At 40.5% G+C, this 26461-nt stretch overlaps 1 protein-coding gene across 9 annotated transcripts in view; it reads right to left on the bottom strand.

Annotated features, from left to right (window-relative positions):
* The window catches only part of LOC127030419 (sodium channel protein type 3 subunit alpha), a 126467-nt gene extending 105467 nt beyond the window's left edge, over nt 1-21000 (bottom strand). For 2 of the 9 annotated variants that reach the window (XM_050916872.1, XM_050916871.1), the window contains exons 1-4: nt 20762-20957; nt 18383-18540; nt 15774-15892; nt 14218-14289 (exon numbers count right to left, since the gene is read on the bottom strand). The gene's annotated coding sequence lies outside the window, so the exon portion shown is untranslated. Of the gene's footprint in view, nt 1-14217; nt 14290-15773; nt 15893-18382; nt 18541-20761 lie in introns of all 9 variants that reach the window. The other 7 variants (XM_050916879.1, XM_050916875.1, XM_050916877.1 and 4 more) reach the window with 7 other exon arrangements.
* Between the last annotated feature and the right edge of the window lie 5461 nt (nt 21001-26461).

Here is a 26461-nt window from a genome sequence, read left to right as displayed (position 1 = left end):
GTAGGAGACCAGGTTATGGTCTTGAAGGCGCAACAGGCCCATAAGATGGAAGCATCATGGGAAGGGCCCTTCACGGTCCAAGAGCGCCTGGGAGCTGTAAACTACCTCATAGCATTTCCCAATTCCTCACTAAAGCCTAAAGTGTACCGTGTTAATTCTCTCAAGCCTTTCTATTCCAGAGACTTACAGGTTTGTCAGTTTACAGTCCAGGGAGATGATGCTGAGTGGCCTGACGGTGTCTACTACGACGGGAAAAAAGACGGTGGCGTGGAAGAGGTGAACCTCTCAACCACCCTGGAACGTCTGCAGCGGCAACAAATCAAGGAGCTGTGCACTAGCTTCGCCCCATTGTTCTCAGCCACCCCAGGACGGACTGAACGGGCATACCACTCCATTGATACAGGTAATGCTCACCCAATCAGAACCCCACCCTACCGAGTGTCTCCTCATGCCCAAGCTGCTATAGAACGGGAGATCCAGAACATGCTACAGATGGGTATAATCCGCCCATCTACCAGTGCATGGGCATCTCCAGTGGTTCTGGTACCCAAACCAGATGGGGAAATACGCTTTTGCGTGGACTACCGTAAGCTAAATGCGGTAACTCGTCCGCACAACTATCCAATGCCACGCACCGATGAGCTATTGGAAAAGTTGGGACGTGCCCAGTTCATCTCTACAATAGACTTAACCAAGGGGTACTGGCAAGTACCGCTAGATGAACCTGCCAAGGAGAGGTCAGCATTCGTCACCCATGCGGGGGTGTATGAATTCAATGTCCTTCCTTTCGGCCTTCGAAATGCACCCGCCACCTTCCAGAGGCTGGTAGATGGTCTACTAGCTGGACTGGGAGAATTTGCAGTTGCCTACCTCAATGATGTGGCCATTTTTTCAGACTCCTGGCCCGAACACCTACTACACCTGGAAAAGGTCTTTCAGCGCATCAGGCAGGCAGGACTAACTGTTAAGGCCAAAAAGTGTCAAATAGGCCAAAACAGAGTGACTTACCTGGGGCACCAGGTGGGTCGAGGAACCATAAACCCCCTACAGGCCAAGGAGAGTCCTGGGGGAGCAGTTAGGGTGGGGGGGTCTTTGGAGGGGGTGGTCAGGATACAAGGAGCTGGGGAGGTTGGATGAGTCAGGAGTTCTGGGTGTGGAGAGGGGTTGGGGCAGGCAGGGAGCAGAGGGGGGTTGGATGGGTCCAGAGTTCTGGGGGTCCTGTCAGGGGGCAGGCAGCAGTTAGATAGGCATGGGAGTCCAGGGGGTCTGTCTGGGTGTGGGGGTGTGGATAAGGGTTGGGGCAGTCAGGGGAAAGGTAGGGGTAGCGTTCTAGGGGATCAGTCAGGGGACAAGGGGCAGGGAGGCTTAGATAGGGGGTGGGATCCCAGGAGGGGTAGTCGGGACAAGGAGCAGTGGGGGATTGAGGGTTCTGGGGGGCAGTCACCTAGCCCTCTGCCCTGATCCCCTCCACCACACACACACACCCAGTCCTCTGCCCAGGTCCCTGCTCTGAGCCCTGTACCACCCAGCCTTCTGTTGACTCCCTCACACACACCCCCCATGACCCCAGCCCTGACTCTGGCACCCCACACATACCCAGTCCCCCTACCCTGATGCCTGCACCTCCTCACATGCCCCCAGCCCTCTGCCCTGACTCTTGCACCCTCCACATCCCCAGCCCCCCCCACATCCCATACACCCTGCACATCCCCACCCCCACCCTGAGCACCAAATGGGAGTCACATTCCCACCTGCACCCCTCACACCAAATGGGAGCTGCCCAGGTAAGTGACCCCTCACCCAAACCTCCTGCCCTAACCCTGAGCCCCCTCCTTCATTCTAGCTCCTGGCCAGACCCTTCACCCCCAGCCCTGTGCTCAGTGCACTCCCACCCTCAGCTCAGTGCAGAGAGAGGAAGAGAATGGGCCAGAACCAGGGAGAAGGTTCTGTATGTGGGCAGGGCCGGGACCCCAGACCGGCAGCAGGCTGAGCGGGTCCGGCAGCCAAGATCCCGGCTGGCAGGAGCCGGAGAATGGAACCCCTGAGCAGCAGTGGGCTGAGCCGCTCAGCCTATAGCCGGTCTGGGGTCTCTGCTGCCGGCCCCGCACAGCCCGAGGCCCGTCTGGGGTTCTGGCTGCCAGACCCTTCCCAGCTGGTGTCCCGGCCGCAGGCCCCACTCAGCCCACTGCCGGCCTAGGTGAACAGAACCCCAGACCATCAGGAGGCTGAGCAGGCCGGTGGCGTAAGATCAACTTTTTAATTTAATTTTAAATTAAGCTTCTTAAACATTTTGAAAACCTTGTTTATTTTACAATACAACACTAGTTTGTTATATTATATAGAGACTTGTAGAGAGAGACCTTCTAAAAACCATTAAAATGTATTACTGGCACGCGAAACCTTAAATTAGAGTGAATAAATGAAGACTCAGCACACCACTTCTGAAAGGTTGCCGACCCCTGCCTTACAGGTTTTAGCACTTGTCACTTGAGTCTGTTGACCTAGATGCCTTTTCCTTACAATTGGTCTTAAAAAAACATGGCTCTTCTTAGGATCGTTATTGGAAAAATAAACGATTGTTTATTTGATTAGGTTGTTTTCATTTTAAAACACTGTCATTGTTAATATTATGCCTTGTCTACATTGGGGAAAATGTGTACCCCATATTATAGCAACTACCACCCAGGGCAAAGCTAAACCAATGGTAGCAACAGTGTGAGGTTAGCATAGACAGGGCTCAAGCATTTTCACCACCATAGCATAAAAACATGCTCTGAAAAAGTTTTTATGACAAAGTGCCAAAATTTCCTGAGCCCTCTCTCCACTAGTGATGTAGAAGCAATGCAGTTGCATTGTCGATAACTAATGCTGTAATATAGGTACAATAGGTGTTTTGTAATCAATATTACACTATGTTCTTTAATTATTTTGTGAAACACTCTAAGACAAAGGCATCATTTGCCCTACATCAGTCCAGCTGGTACAAAGAGGCTGTTGGACAAGTATAATCTCCATCTCTGGAAATACTCCAGCTGCAGAAACTTCTATTCCAGGGACATACCTAGCTCCACCATCTCTGCGTAGAGTTTGCAGGAGGCTTGGCACATGCAGCATTTTAGGGTAAGGAGAGGGAAGACTGGGGACAGGAAGAGGCATGATCAAGGCAGTCCTGCACCCCAGCAGTTACTGGGAGCTAAACCAGTCCTCAGCTGCCCCTGAATAAGGGAGGTTCAAACCGCTTCCTCTCCATTCCTAGTGCCAGCATAAGTATGACTCTAGCCTTCCCTGTTTACTGGATGAATATGGACGTTTTTAGATGAAAATGTCACTGCACTTAAGCTTAGTTACTACCGTTCAGCTAAGGTGCAATTCAGTTGCTGGAATGTGAACAGCACCCGTCAGAATTCAAAGAGAGATGGAGAATTTTAGACATTTAGAAAATCAAAATAAGTTCAAATGTCCTTCATGCAAAAAGTGCATTTAAAGAGGGATATTAAAAAAAAACAAACCTGTAGGATATGGACCAAGTAATAAAAAGGTGGCACCACACTTCTCTGTTCTTTCACAGATAACAGGCACCATGTTGCAGCAGCTTCAGGGTAAGAGGGGTGTTAAATGTTTATAACATACTGTAAGGAGTAGGGCATGGGCAATCATGGTTCGAGTCAAGTGCCAGGAACCAAAGCCAGGTGTCAGAGCTGGAGGCAGAGTCAGGAGTCAAGTCAAGGGTTAAAGCCAGATTGGAGTCAGAGTCAGGGGATGAGCCAGTGGTCAAGCCATGGGTTGGAGCCAGTAGAGTGTAGGAACAAGGACCTGGAGCAAAGCAGGAAAGAAGGAACCAGGAGCAGATGGGGATCTGGGGTAAGGAGGCAGGAAGAAGTTGGGAGGGAAAAATAGGAGTCAGGTCAGTAGACAGGATGCATAGGGGCAGCCAGTCAAGGGTTCACCTAGCTGTTCAAATACCTTCCTGTGCCTCATTCTGGCTTTAGAACATCTGGGCCAGCCAGCGGGGCTGGATGTCTCCCCCAATTAGGAACTTTGTCAGAGGAGCTCTTAGTGAGCTAACACTCTGCTAGCCTCTTTCTCCCAAGGTTCCAGTGAGCTGCCAGGTGTCAGCCATGGGCTGAGCACTACCTGGAGGCCCATGTTCAAGATATGCGATTCCTCATGTATACACCCCAGTCCATGGAGTTAGTTAGAAAACCTAATTTCTGGGTGACTACTATATCGTAAGATCCCATAATACAAAAAAATGCCATAGAATACGTTGGAGTATATTTTAGCATGATATTTCATGATACACCCTATTGCACTTTTCTCTCAGTCACTTTCCTCCATTAACTGGTGGCTGGAAGAGTTGAGCAGAACATATAGCCACACATTTGTGTCCAGGTATATTCTGTTTTACATGTGTTTAAATTAATTTTCACTAATTTATAACAGTGGGTTTATATTAAATTATTTCTGCTGCAGAGTGGATGCATTATATTTCTCTTATATGTGATTCCTTTTTCCAGTACTTATATTTGAAACCTCGCAGAAGTGAAGTAAAATGTCTTTCAGCTGAAGACATGCTATCAGTGGTTGTTTTTTTTAATATCTGAATAAGCTAAACTAAATTGCCTGAAGGCATCTACAAAGACTTTTAGGACATCTGAAGACAAGTTACTGGTGAAAGTGAAAGTTTCAGTGCAGAACCTTGTAGAATCTATAATTAATTTTTAAAATAATGTCATCTACCTAGAATGTAGATAAGAAAACAGTGCTATCTAATTATTGCTATATTCTGTCTACACCATTCATATTTACGCAAAGAAATGCACAAGTGACAAAAATACTCAACTTTGTGACATTTGTCATGGCTCTGTTTTTGCCCTTAGAGCACTGGGACTTGAGTTATGTCTTCATCTGGAACCTAAGAAAAAAGCTGACTACTGAGCTTTTTCAGTCCATTAAAACACTGGCACACAGATATGTCTTTGATTATTGTTGGCATAAGTGCAAGACTAGCAAAGGAATTTTGTAAAATGACCTTATGTCCCCATTATTTCTATTCTATTCCTTTATTTTCAAGGGCTTATAATTAGGCAACTTGCTCTGGGCTAAACAGTACACTAGGCTCGCAGATGCAGAGATCCTGGTTTTAAATTTCTCTTCTAAATGACAAGTGATAATGAGTTTAGCTATCTCATCATAGTCCATAATAGACATCTGTTCACCTTACAAAACCAGAGTTGCCACTATGAGGTGTTGTGGGGAAAGGGAGGGTTGAGGAACAGGACTGACTGCAGCAGTCACCCTCACTAACAGCAGCAGCGCACCTAGCAAGGGTTGTCTTTTTCTGCTGCTTTGGAGAACTAGGACCTAGAAAGTTCTGGTAACAGTGACAGAATCATCACACAGCACCTTCAACACAAACTAACAGCATGCAGAGCCCTGAACTAATGGCCATCCTCACGTATGTGGATCAGCTATGGGCTGGGACTAGGAAAACAAGAAGCAAAGCACCCAGAGAGAAGGAGGAAGCAGAAGAAAAAAGTGTCCAGAGGAATGAGTAGGAGAGGAAGTCTACAAGGGGGGATAAGCATTGAAAGAAGAGGGAAAGATTAAAAATGAAGTGAAGAAAAATACCAAGGTGGCAGACACAACACCTTGTGAGTGTGAGGGGGTTGAGTGCAGGGGGGTGCAGGAATGGGAGCAAATGAATTGGTGTAAGGCTGCTGTTTTAGAGGACAGAAGGTATTCTTGCTTCTATTTTTTGTCTTGGGCTCTGTGGCCTCTAGCTGTAGCCCCACACAAAGCAAAAAACTACCTTTGGCAGAATTCAGAATAACTGTCAGTCTCTGGTAATAGCAAGAGTGTTGCAAGTCAGGAACGAGATACATTTATTTGCAGAGATGTGTGGAAATACACCAATAGCACTTACTAGTCTATTCCCCCAGGCCTTGAGCTAGCCAGTGCTATTAACGGGTTGGATTCATTGGCATCACCATTAAACAAAAATAATTACAAAAATATAATTTGGATTTAAATTTGTTTATAGATTTTTCACCAGGGATACACTTTTACTTGAATAGTTAAAACTAAAATAAAATATCCACAAAACTGTATGGTTTGCAGAAACATAAAAATAGAAATTTGTCATCATAGGATTCTTTATTCAAGTGATTAAAACAATTAACATTTCATAGGTTATATTGCACAGCACAGGCTTTAGATTTTGGAAGCAAGATAAGTTCTCTCTAAACCAGGGATCTCAAACTCAAATTGCCACGAGCTGGCCACATTTCAATGGTGGATGAAGTTTTTATGAGTTTGTTGTAGACTCTTATTTTATTAAACATGCATTAACTGTTTTTCACAAGAATTTTTAACTGAATGTGTGCGTGTATATATATATGGGAACATATATAGCCTATATATGGGAACAATTTTGCATAGAGCAAAACGATATAGTTACTTGCTCCAGCAAAAGCCATGGCACATTTTTGTTACAATAATCAACAAGTAGCCTCTTTATGATTGCCATTCTGGTCTTTACACTTACTTTTAAAATTATTTTACCTTTTTTAAAAATAGGCAAAATAAAAAATAAAACTCCAAAAAGAAAAAGATTCATGAAATGTGACTACTGTAACCCAAACTGGCGCACATATGGTCATTCGAAGTTAAGACAGATACTTGAAGACAGATCCAGCTGAAAATATCCATGGGCTTTTGAGCCATGTGAGTTCCAGAAGGCCATGGATGTTGGCTCCAAAGCAGCAGGTGTATTCAAAGGAAAGGTCGACCTGTCATGGAAGCTAAAACACCCTGCAGCATTGCAGTCAAGATTTGCTGCAAAGCAGCACAGAGAGGGATGCTTCTGTATTCCAGTAGTCAAGATTAATGGCACAGTTAAACTTCTGAAAATTATTGTATGAAGCTCAGGTCAGGGAGTTTGGCCACTCCTAGTATAGGTATTTGGCTGCATACAAAGTAAATTCTGATATTTGGCCTTAGACAAATATTTTTTCAAAATCCTATCAGAAGCCAAATGGAAGGATGTTCAGCTTCCTTCCTATTGTATCTGCAGCATGCTCAGCTGGACTATTGCTTCTCCACTTTTCCCTACAGCCATTTCTGATGGGGCTGCAGCCCAGGCTGATGAAAGGTTTTGAGGAAGTTCCACTTCCTTCATCTTTCCCTACCATCTCCATTCACGTCTCTTTTGCCCTGTTCAGGTTATCCTCTGACTGTCATCCCTATCCCACCTACCACCTCAATATTAGAAACCTTCACCCACTCCCTCTCACTCCACCCTCCTCCACTGTATCAGACAGTCCTAATCAGGAGTGAATTCAGAAACCCTGAAAGAATACAGGTTTAAGTGGTTTCAGTAGCTTGGGGGGAGGGGCTATTTGTATCATTCTCCACTCCTGCAATTTGTATTAAAACAGTAAAATGAGCAAAATATGGTTTTAAATATAGAGTTCCAGTAAAGAAAGTTTGTGTAATTAACAATGAAGGCCCAGTTCTGATCTCACTTCAGTTTTACACTATTACAATGCCATTTACTTCACAAAAGGTATCCAGGTTTTATACTAGTGTGACTGAAATCTGAATCAGGCCTATTTTATTATGGTCACAACAGTGAGCTATTAACAAAACGTAATACATTCTGGTGAATGAGATTGTGAGGTTGACTAAATACTGTTTTTATGACTAGCATTCTGCTGCAATAAATGGTCAAGTAAATACATGAAAATATATTGTTTAAGCCACAATTCAGCTTCTAATTCAGCCTTGGCTGAATAGCATTTTTCTAGCTGTTTGGTATTTGCCCAAATGCTACAGTCAGACAACTGGGAGCCAGACTTTAGTTTGCTGGTGTAAGAAAGCTTTCCACACTTCCTGTTACTTTTCTCACCAGCTTCCTTGTTGCACTGTTTTGTATGAGAGATTGTGGTCTTTGACCCAGTCTTCAAGCCTTTAACCACTTAGCTCACTCTGAGATTACTGTTCAGCAGCCAAGGATACCAACCCTGATGTCTCATTTGTCTACTTCCATTCCAATGTTCCTGCTTTTTTCAAAGCCAGCTGCTGTACACGTAATTCCTTCCCCCGTATGCCACCCCATCATCATCTCCTTATTCAAATCCCTTCTGAAGACACACTTTTGTTACAATGCCCCAAAAAAGGGAGTTAAAAAGCAAAACCAAACAATACTCCCCTAGGGGGGACACGAGGCTATTCCTTTCCCTGATTTTCTAAGTGCATCTCTCTTAGACTTATCTTTCTACTAGACTGGAAGCTCTTTGGGTAAGGGAGAATTTCCTTTTTGTGGTGAACAGAACCACAAACACATTTTTTAGAGTTTAACATAACAAAAAAAATCTGTCTGATATCTGCGTTAGTGATTATCCCCCATTTAGTGGTCTCCACATCCAGTTATCTTCAATAAAGCACAGATTTTATTGGCAAGTACAGAAAATAGAGAGAAACATGCAATATAAATTGACTAAATTATATATATGGCTAGAGTAATTAAGAAAAGATTTGTTAGCTAGGCTTAGGGCTTACAGTATAAAATGTTATCTAATATAGCTGAAATCTTCCTTTCACAGTGTAAAAACTACCAGTGTTAGGTGCTGTGGTGGGCAGGGGGTCATACGCAGGCAGCTTCAAAGCTCTTTCTCCCTTTGAAAGGTGTTTTAGGGTTTTGGTAAGCCCTTGGGCAGTGGAGTCTTGTTAGCTTTTTCCCTCAGTTACTCTGTAACAAGAGTCCGCTCCTTCTGAGGCACAGCAGTTTTCCTCCTAGGTAGGGTCCTTTCTTGTTACCAGCTCTCCTTTTAAAGTTTGCTTCCTCCAACTGGAGCAGGCTGTGCAGGTGAGTCTATTTGGTAGGGATTGCACCCAGAGGTGCTCATTAGCCTTCTCCTGATTGGGGTGGGGGCATGTGCCATTTCATTTGCCTTTAAGAAAGCTGAGCTACTCACCAAGGGAATAGAAACTTCAGCATGCAGTTTTTTCATTTGATTTCTGGTTATACTTTAGTTTCCTTTTATACACATTAACCAATGTGTAAAAATTCTTGTTGACTTACATGGCTCCTTTCATCATAATATTTAAGCAGCTCATTGTTTGGATTCCATGCACCCAAACTCAGTTTGTTTGTAAATATCTGGATGTGTTGGTGCTATATCAGTCATCTGTTTGCTAAAAAGGGCTTTGTCCTGGCCATGCAGGAATAAAGACAAGATGCAAGGGATCAGGTGAGATAGGCTTCTGTCTGGAAGGAAGGAGGTGTAAATACCCTTCCTCTCCTGAGTGTACTTAATGGGTCAGAGTTCCACCTAAACTAGCCTCTTCTGGTCCACCTGGTTTCTTCCTGCTAGCCGGTAAATTCAATTGTGATGAGCTCATTTTCTTCAGTGATAGTCTTTTCCAAGTATATGCCAAGCTGCACCAAATGTGCTCAGATGTTTTTACAGGACTAAAAAGATTAATGTACAATGCACTACTAATTTCTAGTAAGCAGCGCCAACATTTTCAGAAGTGGGACAAAAGAAATCAAGGTTTCTATTCCACTCTATGAGCACAAAAATTGATGTCAATAAAAATGTGGTGAAAAGATTTTCACTCTCGTTTTAATGCCTGATTTTATGCTAGACATTATGGGTGCATCATCTGATGTGACAGCCACTCAAGCATTTAAAAATGCTTCAATTATAATGTTAGGTATACTGTATCAGAAGTGCATGCAGCTTCTTAAACTAGGATCATAATAAGAGAGAAAATATTGTCAAGTAGCCTTTTTTCATTCCTTGTTGTAATTGCAAAAACCAACAAGTTCCAAGAAATCCCTCTTCTACAATAGTGTGATACAATATAGTACATTTCTTCCCGGGGGCAGAAGAAATTGCTTGAATACACAGCACTGCTTATTATCACCAGCATATGATTCCTCCCTCAGATTGCACATCATCACTGCAGTTTGTTTTCTGTGCAACTCTATTAAACCAAGAAGCTCTCTAAAAGGGTCTAATTTTTGCAACAGAGGGATGCATTATATACTGTGCAGTTTAAACAGTTTTCTCATATGACTTCATTATTTTGGTTTGTGTGATGAAATTTTGTGTTGGTCTGAGATTGCATTTAAATATGGATTACCGATGAGTGACTTTGCTTGCTAATCTGATCCATGCCCCCAATCATTTAACAAACCATTCATCAATAGTTAATATCTAAATGCAGAGTGGTTTCACTAATTCATATAAAGTATTTGTATGAATTCATTCAAATTAGCCAACCCATTTTGGTTTGCAAAACTGCTTTAGAAATCACAGAATAGGTATTACTTTTAGGCATTACCACAATATAAATATTAATAATAAAAATAATGGAATAGTAATCAATAAAAGTAATATATAATTAAAAGTGCTATATGTGAATTAGAAGTTTATTATTATTTGTTACATCAGACAACCATTTGCTTTTTTGACAGGATTTACAAAATTAATCGATGTAGGGAATGTAACAAGTATAAGACATTTTTATTTTAGTGAAATATTTGACAAGTTTCATGAAATCTTTGTTGAAAAATTAATTAAAATGGGTTTGTATATGACCAGTGTCACAAAGTTTGAAAACTGGCTGAAGAGCAGTAAACAAAAGGAAAATACCAAATAGAAATGTATGTAATCTGAAAAGGTGGTATTAAGAGGGGTGCTACGGGGACTGATGTTAGGTCAAATCTTATTTAACTTCCTCATTAATGATCTGCAAGAAGGTGTGAAAGCATGTTAATTAAATTTTATGAACCCCTGTCATGACAAAGAAAGGAACTTTTAAGAGTTTGGAAGTGTGTGCAGGAAGTCATAAATGAAATTCACTCTGAATAAATGAAAGATCATACAGACAAGGAAATATTCTCAAACACAGATTATCACTGGGGTTGGGACTATCATAATAGAAAAACGAATACTTCGTGTTTCTTCAGTTTTCAGTTGCATTACAGACAAATGGATCTATATTGTCAAGGTGCCACCTCTACAATATCTGCCTCCATAATACCATGTCTGAGTCCCTACTACACTGAAAGGATGTCTATGGCTCAGCTATCAGCCTGAATGTTCAGGGTCCCTAATACTGCCTGAATTAATAACCATTGGGCATCTGCCCATAACAGAATCCATATTGAGAAAACAGGAGTAAGATGATTCACAGTCAGGACTTCCTCAGCCCCCAAACCTACTTTGGACCCAGAACTGTGCAGAAGAGGCACAACCCCACGGACAGTAGGCCCCATGCAGTCACATCCCTCCCCAATCATGTAGGCTTGAAGAAGGGAGGAACTCCTTAGGCTGAGCCACCAGCGGGGCCAAAGACTGAAGCCAGCCAGCAGACTAGCTACAGAAGCAGTTTCTGCAGGTACCTTTGGACAGTGGCGATATCATCAGACCATGTTTTCTACAGTTTTCACCGTTTTACTCTGGACATTCTTTTCCATTTGCTGACTGGTGCTTTGTTTGTGTCCTCTCCAGCCCTCTCCCTCCCAGTTACTTCTCTTCAGTCTCATTCTTCTCTTCCCCCTAACCCACTTACCTCCCTTCCCTCAATGTTCTCTCCCTTTGTTCTTTTTAGTGTATCCCCTCTTGCCTTCTCTCCTTACCAACCTTTGCTTTATAAAACATTAAATATATATTAAATAAATATAAATCAACAAAAATTCAGCTAATAATACCAAAACTAACAATATTTGCAGAGCTCTGTTCACTCTGTTTAAGAACATAAGAACGGCCATACCGGGTCAGACCAAAGGTCCATCTAGCCCAGTATCTGTCTACCGACAGTGGCCAATGCCAGGTGCCCCAAAGGGAGTGAAACTAACAGGCAATGATCAAGTGATCTCTCTCCTGCCATCCATCTCCATCCTCTGATGAACAAAGGCTAGGGACACCATTCTTTACCCTTCCTGGCTAATAGCCATTTATGGATTTAGTCACCATGAATTTATCCAGTTTGCTTTTAAACATTGTTATAGTCCCAGCCTTCACAACCTCCTTAGGTAAGGAGTTCCACAAGTTGACTGTGCGCTGTGTGAAGAAGAACTTCCTTTTATTTGTTTTAAACCTGCTACCTATTAATTTCATTTGGTGACCCCTAGTTCTTGTATTATGGGAATAAGTAAATAATTTTTCCTTATCCACTTTCTCTACATCACTCATGATTTTATATACCTCTATCATATCCCCCCTTAGTCTCCTCTTTTCCAAGCTGAAGAGGCCTAGCCTCTAATCTTTCCTCGTATGGGACCCTCTCCAAACCCCTAATCATTTTAGTTGCCCTTCTCTGAATCTTTTCTAGTGCTAGAATATCTTTTTTGAGATGAGGAGACCACACCTGTACACAGTATTCGAGATGTGGGCGTACCATGAATTTATATAAGGGCAATAATATATTCTCAGTCTTATTCTCTATCCCCTTTTTAATGATGCCTAACATCCTGTTTGCTTTTTTGACCACCTCTGTGCACTGTGGACATCTTCAGAGAACTATTCACAATGACGCCAAGATCTTTTTTCTGACTCGTTGTAGCTAAATTAGCCCCCATCATATTGTATGTATAGTTGGAGTTATTGTTTCCAATGTGCATTACTTTACATTTATCCACATTAAATTTCATTTGCCATTTTGTTGCCCAATCACTTAGTTTTGTGAGATCTTTTTGAAGTTCTACACAATCTGCTTTGGTCTTAACTATCTTGAGTAGTTTGCTTGTATGCTACATTTGTTTCCCCCCACACTTTATCTGTCTTACCTATTTAGATTATAAGCTCTTTGGAGCAGGGCCCATCTCTTAGCCTTGTCTACGTGAACACTTAGTTCATGGCAAGCTGGGGTGAAAACCTACCCCTGACTAGTCTGCTGTGCATAATGTGTCTATATGGACCCTGCTGCTGCACATTAAAAGTCACATAGTGTGCTTTGATCTACCCCACTTTGAAATGGGAGTAGACTAAAGAGCACTTGGGAATTTTTAGTGCATGGCAGCAGGATCCACACAGATGCTTAGTGTGCGGAATGCTAGTGTGATGGAGATTTACACCCCACTTTGCCACAAACTAAGTGTGCATGTAGACAGGCCCTTAGGGCATAGAGTTCCTTGTAAAATAGGGCCCCCTGATGCTACTGAAACATAAACAGTAAATACTAGTAAAAATTCACACAGAGCCTCTGACTTGAGATGTTAATTCCTAATCTCTAGTTGCTGATGATGCCTAAAGAGGGACCAGTTTATGTTCTGACAATCTTGCTGCGACAAGCAGAGCACTTGGGCTATGTGAGCAATCATATGAGTTCCCCGTTCCTGCAGACATGCATCTGTAATTACTTTGATTCAGTCAGGCTCTGTTAGAGTCTGTCTGCTCATAATCCTTGCTTGGACAAAAACCCTTGGAAGAGTAGCTGATTAGATCGGGATAGGTCTCTAAGAAAATTTTCTCATCATGATCCCAGACTGACAGGAAGAAAGCTTGCAGGTAACTTGATTCTGTAAAAGACTTGGTTGACCCTTGCTTTGTTCCTGTAGGTCCCCACAAGGAAGCAAGAATATAACTATGAAATTGATAAGATAGCAGTAAAGGTGGATTTCTTTGTTGAGGGATTCCAATTAGATGAACATAAGTTTTCCTGGGGTCTAAAAAGAGATCAAAGCTTAGATACTAGATGTGTCTGAAGCAGATTTCAAAGTGGAGGAATCTGAAAAAGGCTGAGCATATGGAGACAGACCTCAATGAGTTCTACTGATCACAGGACACCCCATGCATAAGGGGAAGTTTGCCATTCTGAACCTGGCCAATATATAACAAGTGGTTCAAGGGGACAACTCCAACACAGAATGAAAGCTCTCCCAACATCTTCAAGTACTAAACCTCTGGAACAACTACCTAGGTTCCCCTGATAGTAAATAACTTCAGTAAATAGCCTAATAACCAGAGGCTTCTGGATACCTTAGCAAGGGTGATTATTTGCCCCAGACAAGAGGAAACATGGAAAGTAGTTGGGCAGGTCAGGAGAAATATTGTTCCTTGCTGAGAGCTGGGAAGGTAGACTTGGCCTTACCTTTGTGTTTCTAGGCAATGGCAGATCTTGAAATGTAGCCACTGAACATGTTCTAATAAAGACAGAAGGGCCACTTCTCTGGGTGAATGTGGAACTCAAAAGATTACAGACCTGGAGTAGAAATGCTCCTCCTCTGAAGCTGAAGCTTCTTCAAGACTGTCCCACTTTGTATCCAATGTTTATCTGAATAGATCAAAATAGACAAAGGTATGGTAAAAAAGAGGAGAGTGGTGTCTGCCTTCCAGTCACATAGTTATATGTTTCTCCAGTCTAAGACTGAAGAATCGTATGAAAAAGCAGCATGAAACATTGATTATTTCATATACTATATCACAGATGACTCACACTTGTGAAGGGTCTCAAAACTTTATGTTTTGGATTCCTAGGTATTGGTTTGGCTTCGGTTAAAACCGTAAACAAAAACCTATCGGGTACTAAAGCATCTAGGGCATGCATCAAGAGAGGATATAGAATAGCTATATTCTTTCTGTAAGGAATGTTTAAGTTTTTTATCTAGAGAATTTTAGGGTGCCACAACACCCTCCATAAGACTTTCTGTTTTTAAAAAGGAGAAGATAGAAGGATCCACTCTAGATATGGTGAAAAATTTTGTATCCCTGATCCCTTTCCACCTTTTACATCTTAAGACATACCTTTATAATGGACTCTTTCTTCTTGTGCATCTCCTATTTTTAATCTATCCCAAGGAACTCAAGAATGAGAGAGTCAGTTTCCTCTCAAGTTTCCTCATTTCAAGGGGATTCCCCTTTACAGAAGCTGATCAGAGGGTTCTAAGGCCTTGGAAACCTAACAATGTGTCAATCTAGGATGGGTCATTAGGCTTAAACTGTCTAGTAACACCATCCAAATCAGTCCTCACCCATTGAGGTTGTGGTGCAGTAGTTTTTCTCCCTGGAGTAAGATTTTTTTCTGTCTCTTCTCATACTTCTTTTGACTTTGTCATTATTTTCTTTCTTGTTCTTATTAATGGGAAGAAACAGAGGAAGAAGATGGGGAATCCCTAGGTAGTTCAAAGGGATATGCTCCTGCCAAAATAGTCCATACCAGAATCCACCTCCTGAATAGGGCCCACTACTACAGAGAGAATGAGAATGCGCTGCTGTTGCATAAAACTTGTAGATATAATAAAGGGAACCTGTGCTGACCAAAGGTCATAAAGAGAAAAAAAAGAAGGTGTGTTTGGGGAGGGGAAAGTTCCTGACATGTTAAAAGCTTTTAATTTAATCTTTGTATTTTATTTGGTCTTTATTAGTTATTTTTAATTATATGGGATCACCAAACACACTAAAGGAGACATTTTACATTCAGTAGTAATCCAAAATTACATTTCCCCAGAGATACAGTAGTTGATACTGTTATTAAGCTTGTTCTGTTTTGTTTGGCACTGAATTACAAAATTCATTCAGTTTCAACAGAAACTCAACAAAACATTTTCAAGGCCAGGTCAGATGCTTCAATGCACAGAAACAGTGCATTTTCTGAGGAGTCAGAAAGCAAAGCTCTATAGGACAAAATTTAGAGCTGCCTTCACCCACCACAATCTTCCCTAAGGGGAGACTGGCTCTCCTACCACCACCTGCCAGCCACCAACACAAATCTGCGTTGAAGTGCAGCTGCCTTGGGGTGCAGTTTTCCCATCCATTTACCCCTGGGATGAATTCAGCTGATATCCTCAAAGTGGCATATTGGATGAAATCTGACATAGTCAAATTCAGTACTGGTAAGGCAAAAATTGTGATACTTGACTCTTGCAGGGTTAAAAATTCTGTGAAAGAGACATTATGCTCTGCTAATAAAATAGTAATAATTAATAATACTTAGCATGTATTCAACACTCTCAATTTTCAAAGCATGCTATACACATTACTCAATTATTCAAACATTAAATAAGCTGCTAAAAATAGAGGAGTTCCACCTGCAACTAGTGGAAGGTGAACAATTGTAATGAAGAGTACAGTATAGCTGAGTAAAGTTCAGCATATCTTTATTTTGAGTTACAGTGAAAACGCCTTCCTCCACACTTAACCCCCGGCACATCCACCGTGCTCCCTATTTATAAATTACCTGCTACCCAATTAACAAGTTATTAAACCTAGCATCTGCATTGGCTTTAATTTCAGCCCCCTGCACTGTCTCCATTAACGCTTAACATTGCAATAATGGGTAGTCACTGCAAAAAATAAAGCTGTTGAGACTATGGTGAGCCCTTTGTCCTGCAGAGAACAGATGAACTTTAATGGGGGCTGGATCACTTCAAGGTAATTTTCATCGCAGAATTGCAATTAATAGTTAATCTCATTTAGCTGCTGAATTAAGCATCCTGTTTCTCTGTAATGCAGCTAATTGGAAGTACATTTAAAATAATGTTCTGCTCTGGTTTTCCTTTATTTCTTGTTTTTATATTTTGCAAGATTTTAACAAACTGTTAAAACTCGCACAGGACATGTCAACGCTATACACTTTTACTGTGTCTGAATATGGTTGGGCACAACTGAGTTAGCTGAAGTGATGCTGACCAGGACTTCGCTGTCAGGGTGGACCAAAACAAACCAGCAACATAACAGCTAATTGTGATTAAGTACCCAGCAGTGATTGCTATAGGCAATGGAACAATGGCCCGGATAATCCGCCCCTTTGAGGAGTCCTACCCCAGCTATGCCCCTTGTGGATTCTGCCCTTTCAGGCTTCAGCCTTTCTCTTGCAAGGGAGAGACTGCTTGGGGTCTCTTACAATTCTAGAGGTATCAATATTATGTCACAAAAAGCTTAGGGTCAGATCCTCAACTGTGCTAGAACTCCATTATCCCAGTCTTCAAGGCTCCCTAGGGCGACTTGAGCCACTATGTAATTGAGGGTATGTCTACGCTGGAGGTGGAAGGTGTAATTTCCAGCTCAAGCAGACATCCTCATGCTAGCTCTGATTGAGAAAGCACACTAAAAATAGAAGTGTAGAGACAGTGGCACATGTCACTGGGACGAACTGCCCCAAGCACAAACCCGTCTTAAAAATTCCTGCTGCTTGTTCCACTGACGCTACATTGCTGTTTTTAGTGTGCTAACTGAATCCAAGCTAGTGCTGGTATGTCTACGTGAGCTGGAGATGACACCTTCCAGCCCCAGTGTAGACATGCCTTTAGAGTGGACACAAGACTATTCTAAATTAAGCCAGTTTGTAAAAGCCGTCAGTAGGCTACTATGCAGGTTGTGGATCACCAGAGTGAACCCCAGCCAGTTCTGCCCAGTCATGCTCATGCACCTTTGCATCCCCTTTGTGTTAACAGAGCATTGCAAAACAGACCACAGCATTGATACCTCTCTGAGTTCAACTTTTAGACACAGAAAAAGTTGAAGATGGTCATATACTCTTTGCAAAAGTTAATTCCACGCTGATGTTGAGCAATGTCTGTGGCTCAAACAAGTAGCATTCTGACTTCAATTACAAACTAATTGTAAAACTAATGGAGATGGAGAGTGGTCCCAAAGTGTTAGCTGGGGACTGCTACATAATACTCAACCTTATTTTTAGATAAAAATTTGTAGAACTGCTATTTAAAAATACAGTTACTCTGCAGGACTCACCCTCCAAATTAAACTCTCTCTTTACAATTGAGGATTACATAATATTTGGAGATTAGTACATTCTTTAAGGAAAGACTGCTCAACCACACACTCCACATACTCTACATTTGATAATTTTCTAATCTCTTTTATATTCTGACACATGTAACATTAGGTGTGAGGACAAGAGTAATGTCTGATCATGCTCCGGTATCCATTGCCTTGTTGCAATATGAGCCACCACAGAACACTAAGAGATGATAATTGAATGAATGAGTCACAATTTTTACTCTTCTTTAAAAAAAAAAGAAATAACTCTCTATTTGAAAATCAATGTTCCATCAGCTCCTTTACAAGTTGGTCTAAGGGAAGCATTAAAAACTGATCTGACAGGAAAAATTATTGCTTATGTTTCTTACAAAAATAATAATCTAAACTCAAAATTATCTGAAACATTAAGAACCATAGATTTGGAATACTTCTGTTTTCCTATCCCAGCTAAACTACCGCAACTACTCAGTATAAGACATGCAGAGAGCAAACTCCACATAGCACAAGATGTATGGACTTTATTTAGACTTCAACAGTCCTCTTAGGAGTAAAAAAAAATTAAAAAAAAAAAAAAACAGAAAAACTTCTAACAGATATTCTGCTGAATACTATAACATTTGAGGGGGAAAACCCAAAGTTTTGTTTACCTCACAAATAGATATAAATATTCGATTTCAAAACTTCTATATGGTGCTCTGTACCTACAAACCATCCATTCCAAGGTCTGAATTCACTACGTTTTCCAACTCTATCAGAAGATCAAGTTGATTTCTTGGAGGCATTCAGGCAGAGTAGATGAGAGAGTCTATTAAAAGTATAAAAAAAAAAGCCAGAGGGTTGGACAGATTTCTAATTGAAAGGTATCAGTCCAATCTTGACCTGGTCACTCCTTTACTACTGTATGTTTGACCAGGCAATATCTAAGGGACAGCTGCAATTCCTCTCCAAAATGTCCTTGTCAGTACTATATTGAAATTGAAGCAGCCCAGACCCCACCGTGCAGGTCAACCAGGAACCTGGATTTCACTTCTCCGGCTGGCCTTTAGCACACAGCTCAGCTGTGTGCTAATTGGACCACAGGTTGAGAACCGCTGATCTAGATAATGCTTAGTCCTGCCTTGAGTGCAGGGGACTGGACTAGAAGATTTCTTGAGGTCCCTTCCACTCCTACAATTCTCTGTTTCATCCTAAGAGAAAGGGTAAGTCACACAGTGGCATCAGATGGGCCAGAAGAAATAGAAATGTAGAGCAGAATGTCATTAGCATAGTGATGAAAATGCAGCCCATGCTTGATCACTAATCCCCCAAATGAATGTTAAACAGTAATAGTGACTGAATGGGACTCTTTGAAAAGTCAGAAGAGGGAGCCCAGAGGACAGATGACTTATTGCTCAATATTTCCCACAGCAAAAAAAAAAAAAAAAAGGAATGAAATTAAATGAACTAAGTCATTTTGATGACTCTATCTTCTCCTGCTAGTGAGCACTAGAATGTGGACAGCAATATTGAATCCAGTTGTTAGATCTAAGAGAATCATTATGAACATATAATTTTGACCATCAAAAGGAAGAAATCATGAACTAACAATATAAGCACATTTTCTGTAACATACCCAAACCTGAAAACCAAAGCGCCTGGGAACAGAAAGAGCAGAAAACTCCAAATATTGTCACTGTTGCTCTACAACTTTCTTGACAATCTTCCCTCAGAAATGGAGATTTTGAGACAGGGCAACAGTTAACTAGCTTGTCAGTGTCAAAAAGTGATTTCTTAAATCATCTCCTTGCCAAATCCAAACGAGAAACCACAAACATGTTAAATTCTTAAAATCATGTATTTGTTTATTTAAATCGTGTTAACACATAGATGCTTCAGCCACACTGAGCTAGGCACTGTGGAAACAAACACTTAGTTCTTCCATACCCTCACTTGCTTTGAGCACAGGCCTCAGAAACTGCTCTGTCCAATATCTGGGATCCAGTCATACTTTACATACCAACCTAAAAGTGCTATTGTATACAAGGTGAGACCCTGCTTTGTAAGCAGTGTTCCTTATAATTCTGTGTTTTATTGATTTCTACAGGTTGGCTTTGAAAATAATCTCCAAATGAAAGAACATCATAATATTGTTAAACACAGATATTTGTAGAACTGCTATTTAAAAATAATCCCATTTATCAAAGTGATAACTAAGAGATATTTTTCTCCATTTACCCTTAGTGGCTCACTCCTAGAATTATTAATAATAATATTGAATTTAAGCGGCTTAATGGGGAGTTGTAACACAGAAGGCACATGAAAACTCTTCTAATTGCTTTCTTAATAGTCCTTTTTAAGAAATATATACTAAGAAAAGGAATTAATGTTATACACTGTACAATGTCTGCTATATCATAAATAATGTGGCCTCTGCTTTATTAACTGTTGGTAAACTCCTCCTCCCATATAAAGACTAACATAACCTGTATTCCAAGATACAAATAATTGTACAGAACAACAACATTTCCTTAAATATCTTTTTAAAACCTAGGCAATTACATTAGGCTTCTTAAAACATCACCTGTCTGAGCTAAGTATAAATTAGTTGCATACTGTCTATATCCCTGGATCTCTAGAATTTGACAACCTTATTAAACCTGCTGTTTTTAATTGCCTGGCACCAATATATTTATCACTCTTCCTAAAGATCAATATCACTTTCACTGGGGACATAAAACACTCCAGATGAATCAATGAAATATATACCTTGATTATAAGAAAATACACATTTAACAAAAATCAGTTTTTGTAAAGAAGACATTGCAACACAATGTCATATTTATAGTAAGAGGCCAGATATCAGGCTTCACTCTGTTTAAACAAAAAATCACACCACAGATAGTCAATTCAAAATGGCTTTGAATTCCCCATTCTTTCTTTTGCTTTACATTAGCAACAAACAGAGGCTGCAATACGCATTTGAAATGTGAAAATGGTTACACTGCTCAGATTTCTAAGGTATATAATGAAATGTTTTGTCAGCTTACCTGATGAAAAGAGAACAACAAATCACAGCAAAGCCCAGCATCCAAAAATGATATGATAATATAATATGCCTCCTAAAATTATCCAGATTTTTCTGCCCACAAAGGTTTGCAAATTAATTACAATTTCTGCATTCTCAGTGGAAAAGAAAACACAGAGACCTTTCCAGAATCCTCTTTGCTTCTGCCTCCGCTTCCTGTTCTCAGTCTTACTCTATGGTACCCAACATATATTAGAAAACAGCTTATTAGGAGGGGCGGTAGGAGGAGAGAAAAGAAAAAGGTGGGGAGAGGGGGAGACAAGCACCTAACATGGCAGCTCCACCTACTGGCAAAGAGAGTGAATAAATGTAAAGCATCAATTTGTGAAGCTCTTTCTTCCAACCCACACTTGACTCCTACATAACTATACTCCTCCATGCAAGAAATAAAAAAACAAAGCAACAAGATAGATGATTGAATACAAGGACAATACTGCCTAATCATGTTTTTAAAAAAATTAAAGTTTAATTTTATTTGAAATAAAAGCAATTGTCTAATTTCTTTTCTGAAAGTACTTCATTATAAAAGTTATTGCTTCCATAAACGATAAAAATACAGAAATGAGAAAAATGTAAATAAGACAGTGCAGACACTTGGATATTCAAACAGACGTATGTCACCCTTCTTGTTTTCATATTGTCCTTCTATTTCAGTTGCCTATCCTTTATTTTATGTATCATTTTTATTCTATTTATATATGTATTGTTATTACTAATATTATATACAAGCACAGACACAGAATTATGTGTGAGAGAGTGATCGGTCTCTGTCCTAAGTTAGAGGAGCCTCAAGGAAGCTGTAACTTACACCCAACTATCTATTCTTCCCATGGGCCATACAGGGAGCTTGAGAATTACCAGGGCACAGAGATGCCTGAGCCACATTCCCTTTCTGCTGGTCACATTCCTTAAGCTGGAAGCTGATAATGACGAGGTAGGAGCTGCGATGACATCTATAATTCACGCATAAATTCTGTCATCCTGGAGATATCCTCTAGCAGGTCAAGCTAGCATTACAACTGCATCACACCACCAGAACAGCACAAAGCAGCAGTTGCAGAGGCAAGGAAATGGTCCATAATGTTGTATCCATTATCTATAAGCTACCTATACCATCCATATAGACCCCAGTTTAGCATCGCCCTTTAAAAGTCTGTAACTTTACATATATGAGTAACCCTATTGATTTCTGTGAGACTATGAACATATTCAAAGGGTGTAAGTGCTTACAGGCTTCCTTGAATCAGGGTCATAAAGGCAGACAAATAAATATTTATTTCTGACAGTGATCCCAAAATAAAGACATTACCAGTTTCTGTCCCCTCCTCTCTAGAGAGGAGGATGCCCACATAACTTTTATATCTAAAGCCTACAGTTGTGTAGTTTCACAATTAATACTGATTGCCATCTTTCTTGGTATTTGCTTTGCTGTATCAAAAGGCCTGATGCAACAAAGAAATACATGCAGGGAGATCAACTCACCCATGTGGATATCTGTTGACTTCGAAGGGCTGTGCACTGGCACAAGGGTTTTCCTGCATGCATCTTGCTGCATAGGTGCTAAGGAAGCAATTCCTGATGTCCTTATCCAAGCAAGTCTCTCATTAATTCCAGTGTGACTCCTAGGGTCTGAGTATGCACTGCACAACTGAGTCCAAAGAAAAATTGAATTGCTTCTAAATTATATTTTTAACATACAACTTTCCCAATTTCTGTAGAAATTAACAAAGGATATATTTAAAAAACATTCCTGGTCCCTGTAGGTTCTTGTAATTTGTTTTGTAGGATTCTGTTTGCTCAGCAAACCACATGACTATGTAAAAAGCAACAAAGAGTCCTTTGGCACCTTATAGACTAACAGATGTATTGGAGCATAAGCTTATCTGTTAGTCTATAAGGTGCCACAGGACTCTTTGTTGCTTTTTACAGATCCAGACTAACACAGCTACCCCTCTGATACTTGACACATGACTATGGTTTTTAAAACTTGCAGGAACCATTGTTTTGTGGTGATACTGTGGTTCAGAGGCAAGCTGGTCAGTCCCCAGATAGGACTTGCATTCGTTTATATGCTGTATGATTTATTTTAAAAGAAATAAAAGCTATCTGGGGCTGGTCATTAAAAGACATTTTTTTAGAAAGGCTCTGAGTCCCAGTATAAAGTACGATCCTTGAGTAACATCATAGCTATAAAATATAGCTCTTTTATTCACTAGATGATAGTGGGGATTTTTGCAATATTTGTTAAATATATATCACCTGAAAAACATTTTCAAGGTCCAGGAAAGCTAAATCAGAAAATAAATCATTTCAGCCATATAAAGATAAGGGACCCAATCCTTGGTTAGGGTGAGGAACTCACAGTGCAATTCAAGACAGGGAGGGTGTATATTCAAAGGTAACTGTAAGCCATTTTGTACACCCTCAATTCTGGATTGACTAGGTTATACATGCTGCTCTAACTTAGGCTGCATGCCACTGGCCTCCAGGGACTGATTCTGTTAAGGCACTTGGGTATTGTGAAGGCACAGGGAATCCCTGCTCCTCCCTCCTTCTGGTTATGTCCCTTATACTGACCGTCAGATGCAAGGTGATATAAGAGTTGTTCAATTGTCTGTATGTATATTATGGATCCCTCTGTGCTGAGGTGATCCTCTCATGAATGGATATGCTGACTTTAGAGTGGCACAAAGTTGCTCCAAAGAATATAAGGAAGAATCTGGTACATTATCTGTATAAAACCCATCATAGCCATGTTAGAAAAGATTTAGCTAAGTAAATAGTCATGTTAAGCCACAGAATTGATATTGCCTGCCCTTGTTATATGGGATCTCTCATTTAAGTCCTCAAAATGCTGAATTATTACTACTTAAGAATTGCCCAAGAATCAAGGCTGTTTAGAAAAGATAGGACAGAAGGTTGAGAGAAAATAATTCAAAGTCTAATGGCAAGATTTCTTCAGACTGTCTGAGGAAACTGTGTCTGCAGCCTTTCGTAAGAATGTGCTGTGGGTGTTGCTGAAGAAGCTTCCCTTTTTTCCCTGTCTGTGAATTAATTAATTAATTTAAAAATTGATATCAAGCATTAAAATATTATATTATGTGCCAAGTACAGTAGTGAACAATAGGGAACATGATGCAATCTAATATGATCAAATGAAGTTATATATATAAAAGGGAAGTCAACTCTAAGTAATGCAGCTTTTGGCAGAATATTGTAAACTTTAATGGGTTTACCTCATGGGCAATCCTGTTACGGAAAGAAAGAGGTTGCATTCATATTAATTTCCTTTAGTTTAGTGACATAGTGAAAAAGTAAGGCTAATTTTTGCATTTAAGCATGCTTGTGCTATCAAATTAGTGAAATGCACCAGTGCTGAAAGAGGCAGTAAATAAGAGGAACTGAAACCAAATAATGTGTTTATAAAAACACTTGATCCCAGAGTGGAATACTCAGAAAGTAACAGCTCAGTCAGACATACCAATTGACCTGCCATTGTTTTTAAAACAGGGAGAACAGAAATAGAAGATTTGTACAGATGTTCTGACCTGCTGGAGAACGAAGGTTCCTGATGTGACTTTGTATTTTTAACAGTCCATTATACAAGTTTAAAGAGCATCAGAATATATGGGAGGACTTCATAACTATAAACTGGACATTTTAGCAGCTAGCAGAGTGTTGATGGAGAAACTGCAACTTGAGCAGGCATAACTGTGAAGTTGGCCAAGGAATGCACCGTAGTAGCCCATGCAGTGGTAAGATGCTGACTGGAGCAAACCAGCTGGTTTTCAAGGTATGTCCCAATGGAACTATGGGTCACCATCTGAGTGGTCCATGCCAACACCTCCAAGAAGTGGAACTAAGCTGGACCAACCAGCAAAAATGGAATAAAACAGCCTATCTCCTTCAGCATAAGCCAAAAACATCTGGAAGAAAGAAGACAGGTCCTGGGCTGCCAGCTACAGCAGTTCCTATTTCAGGTAGACACCTTTAACTGTCTCTTTTTATTTTCCAGTAAGTTGGCTTGATCAATAGCGCACCTTGAAAAGACTATAGATGTGTCCATCCTTTGCTCCACTTGTGTTTTCAGTGTCAGCTCCTGCTGTGAACAATATCTGAACTGAAAGCTGATGGCTAAGCAAAGATGTGGTGATAAGTAACACATTTGGGTGACAATCCACATCTGTCAGTTGACAACTTTCTGAAACTGGGTATCTACATTAGTAAGGCAGTGTACATGCTTGTGTATTGCTGTAAAGATTGTCATAAAGTTACAGTGTGTGCCCTTGTTTTGTAACTGCACTCAGTCTATACAGTCTGTCAGAAATGTCCAAGTTTATGTTAGATAGTTAGGAGTGCTAGTCAGATCCTGGGGCTAATATAATTTGTGGGATTTTTGTTTTCTGCTTCTATTACATTAGCAACACCAGAATTGATAAATCTAAACATAGTCACCTTCCCAAGATAGAGACTAAGTATTATTTTCTGTTTTGATTGTGACTTGATTCTGAAAACCTGAATGGTTATATCGACCAGTTTTCTAGTTGGTTAGCCAAATCATAGTCTAATACTATTTTTGTCTACTTATAGTCGATATGAATAGACTTTAAGGCCAGAAGGGACCATGATCATTTAGGCTGATCTCCTGCATGTTGCAGGCCACAGAACCTCACTCACTCATTTCTGTAGTAGGCCCATAACCTCTCTCTCTGTATTATTGAAATCCTCAAATCATGGTTTAAAGACTTCAAGTTATGGAAATCCACTGTTCACTCTAGTTCAAACCAGCAAGTGACCTGGTCCGCAAGCTGCAGAAGAACGTGAAAATCCCCAGGGCCTCTACCGATCTGACCATGGGAAAAAATCCTTCCCAATCCCAAATATGGCAATCAGTTAAACCCTGAGCATATGGGCAAGACTTGCCAGTCAGACACCTGGGAAGTAATTCAGAGCCCTTCCTCTCTAGTGTCTCATCTCCAGCCATTTTGTAAAACCCTGTTGTATTTTATCCCAATTACTGATTATCTCTATGTCCTTAACTACTCTTTCTTTCAAGATTTTCATACAGTTGATGTCAAACTAATGGGTCTGTAGTTACTCAAATCACTTTTTTTCTTAAATACAGATAAAATATTTGCTATTCCCCAGTGATAGGGCACAATTCCCGAGTTTACAGATTCATTAAAAATCCTTCTGGGCTTGCAATTTCATATCTCGGTTCCTTTAATATTCTTGGATGGAGATTATCTGGGCCCCCAAATTTGGTTCTATTAAGCTAGTTGAGTTTGACTTTCACCCTGAATGTGGTAGTTCCTACTTCCATGTCCTTGTTCATTAGCCATCCTGCCACTACCCCCATGCTCCTCATTACGCTTATTAGAAACTGAGGCAAAATATTTGTTTGGGTGTTGGGCCATTCCTAGATTATCTTTAACCTCCACCTCATCTTCAGTGCTTAGTAGTCCAACTTCTTCTTTCCTTGTTTTCTTTTTATTTCTATGTCTATAGAACCTTTTACAATTCATTTTAATTTCCCTTCCAAAGTCTAACTCTGCTTAGAATTTGGCAGTTCTCACTTTTTTCCTGACACTTTCTGACCTCCAAGAGATAGCTTGTATTACGGATCCATCCTTCTTCTATTCTTTGTGGGCTTTTTGCTTTC

This window comes from Gopherus flavomarginatus, chromosome 10 (genome assembly GCF_025201925.1).
Source record: "Gopherus flavomarginatus isolate rGopFla2 chromosome 10, rGopFla2.mat.asm, whole genome shotgun sequence".
NCBI classification, from domain to species: domain Eukaryota; kingdom Metazoa; phylum Chordata; order Testudines; family Testudinidae; genus Gopherus; species Gopherus flavomarginatus.
This window is presented reverse-complemented; position numbering and strand designations above follow the sequence as displayed.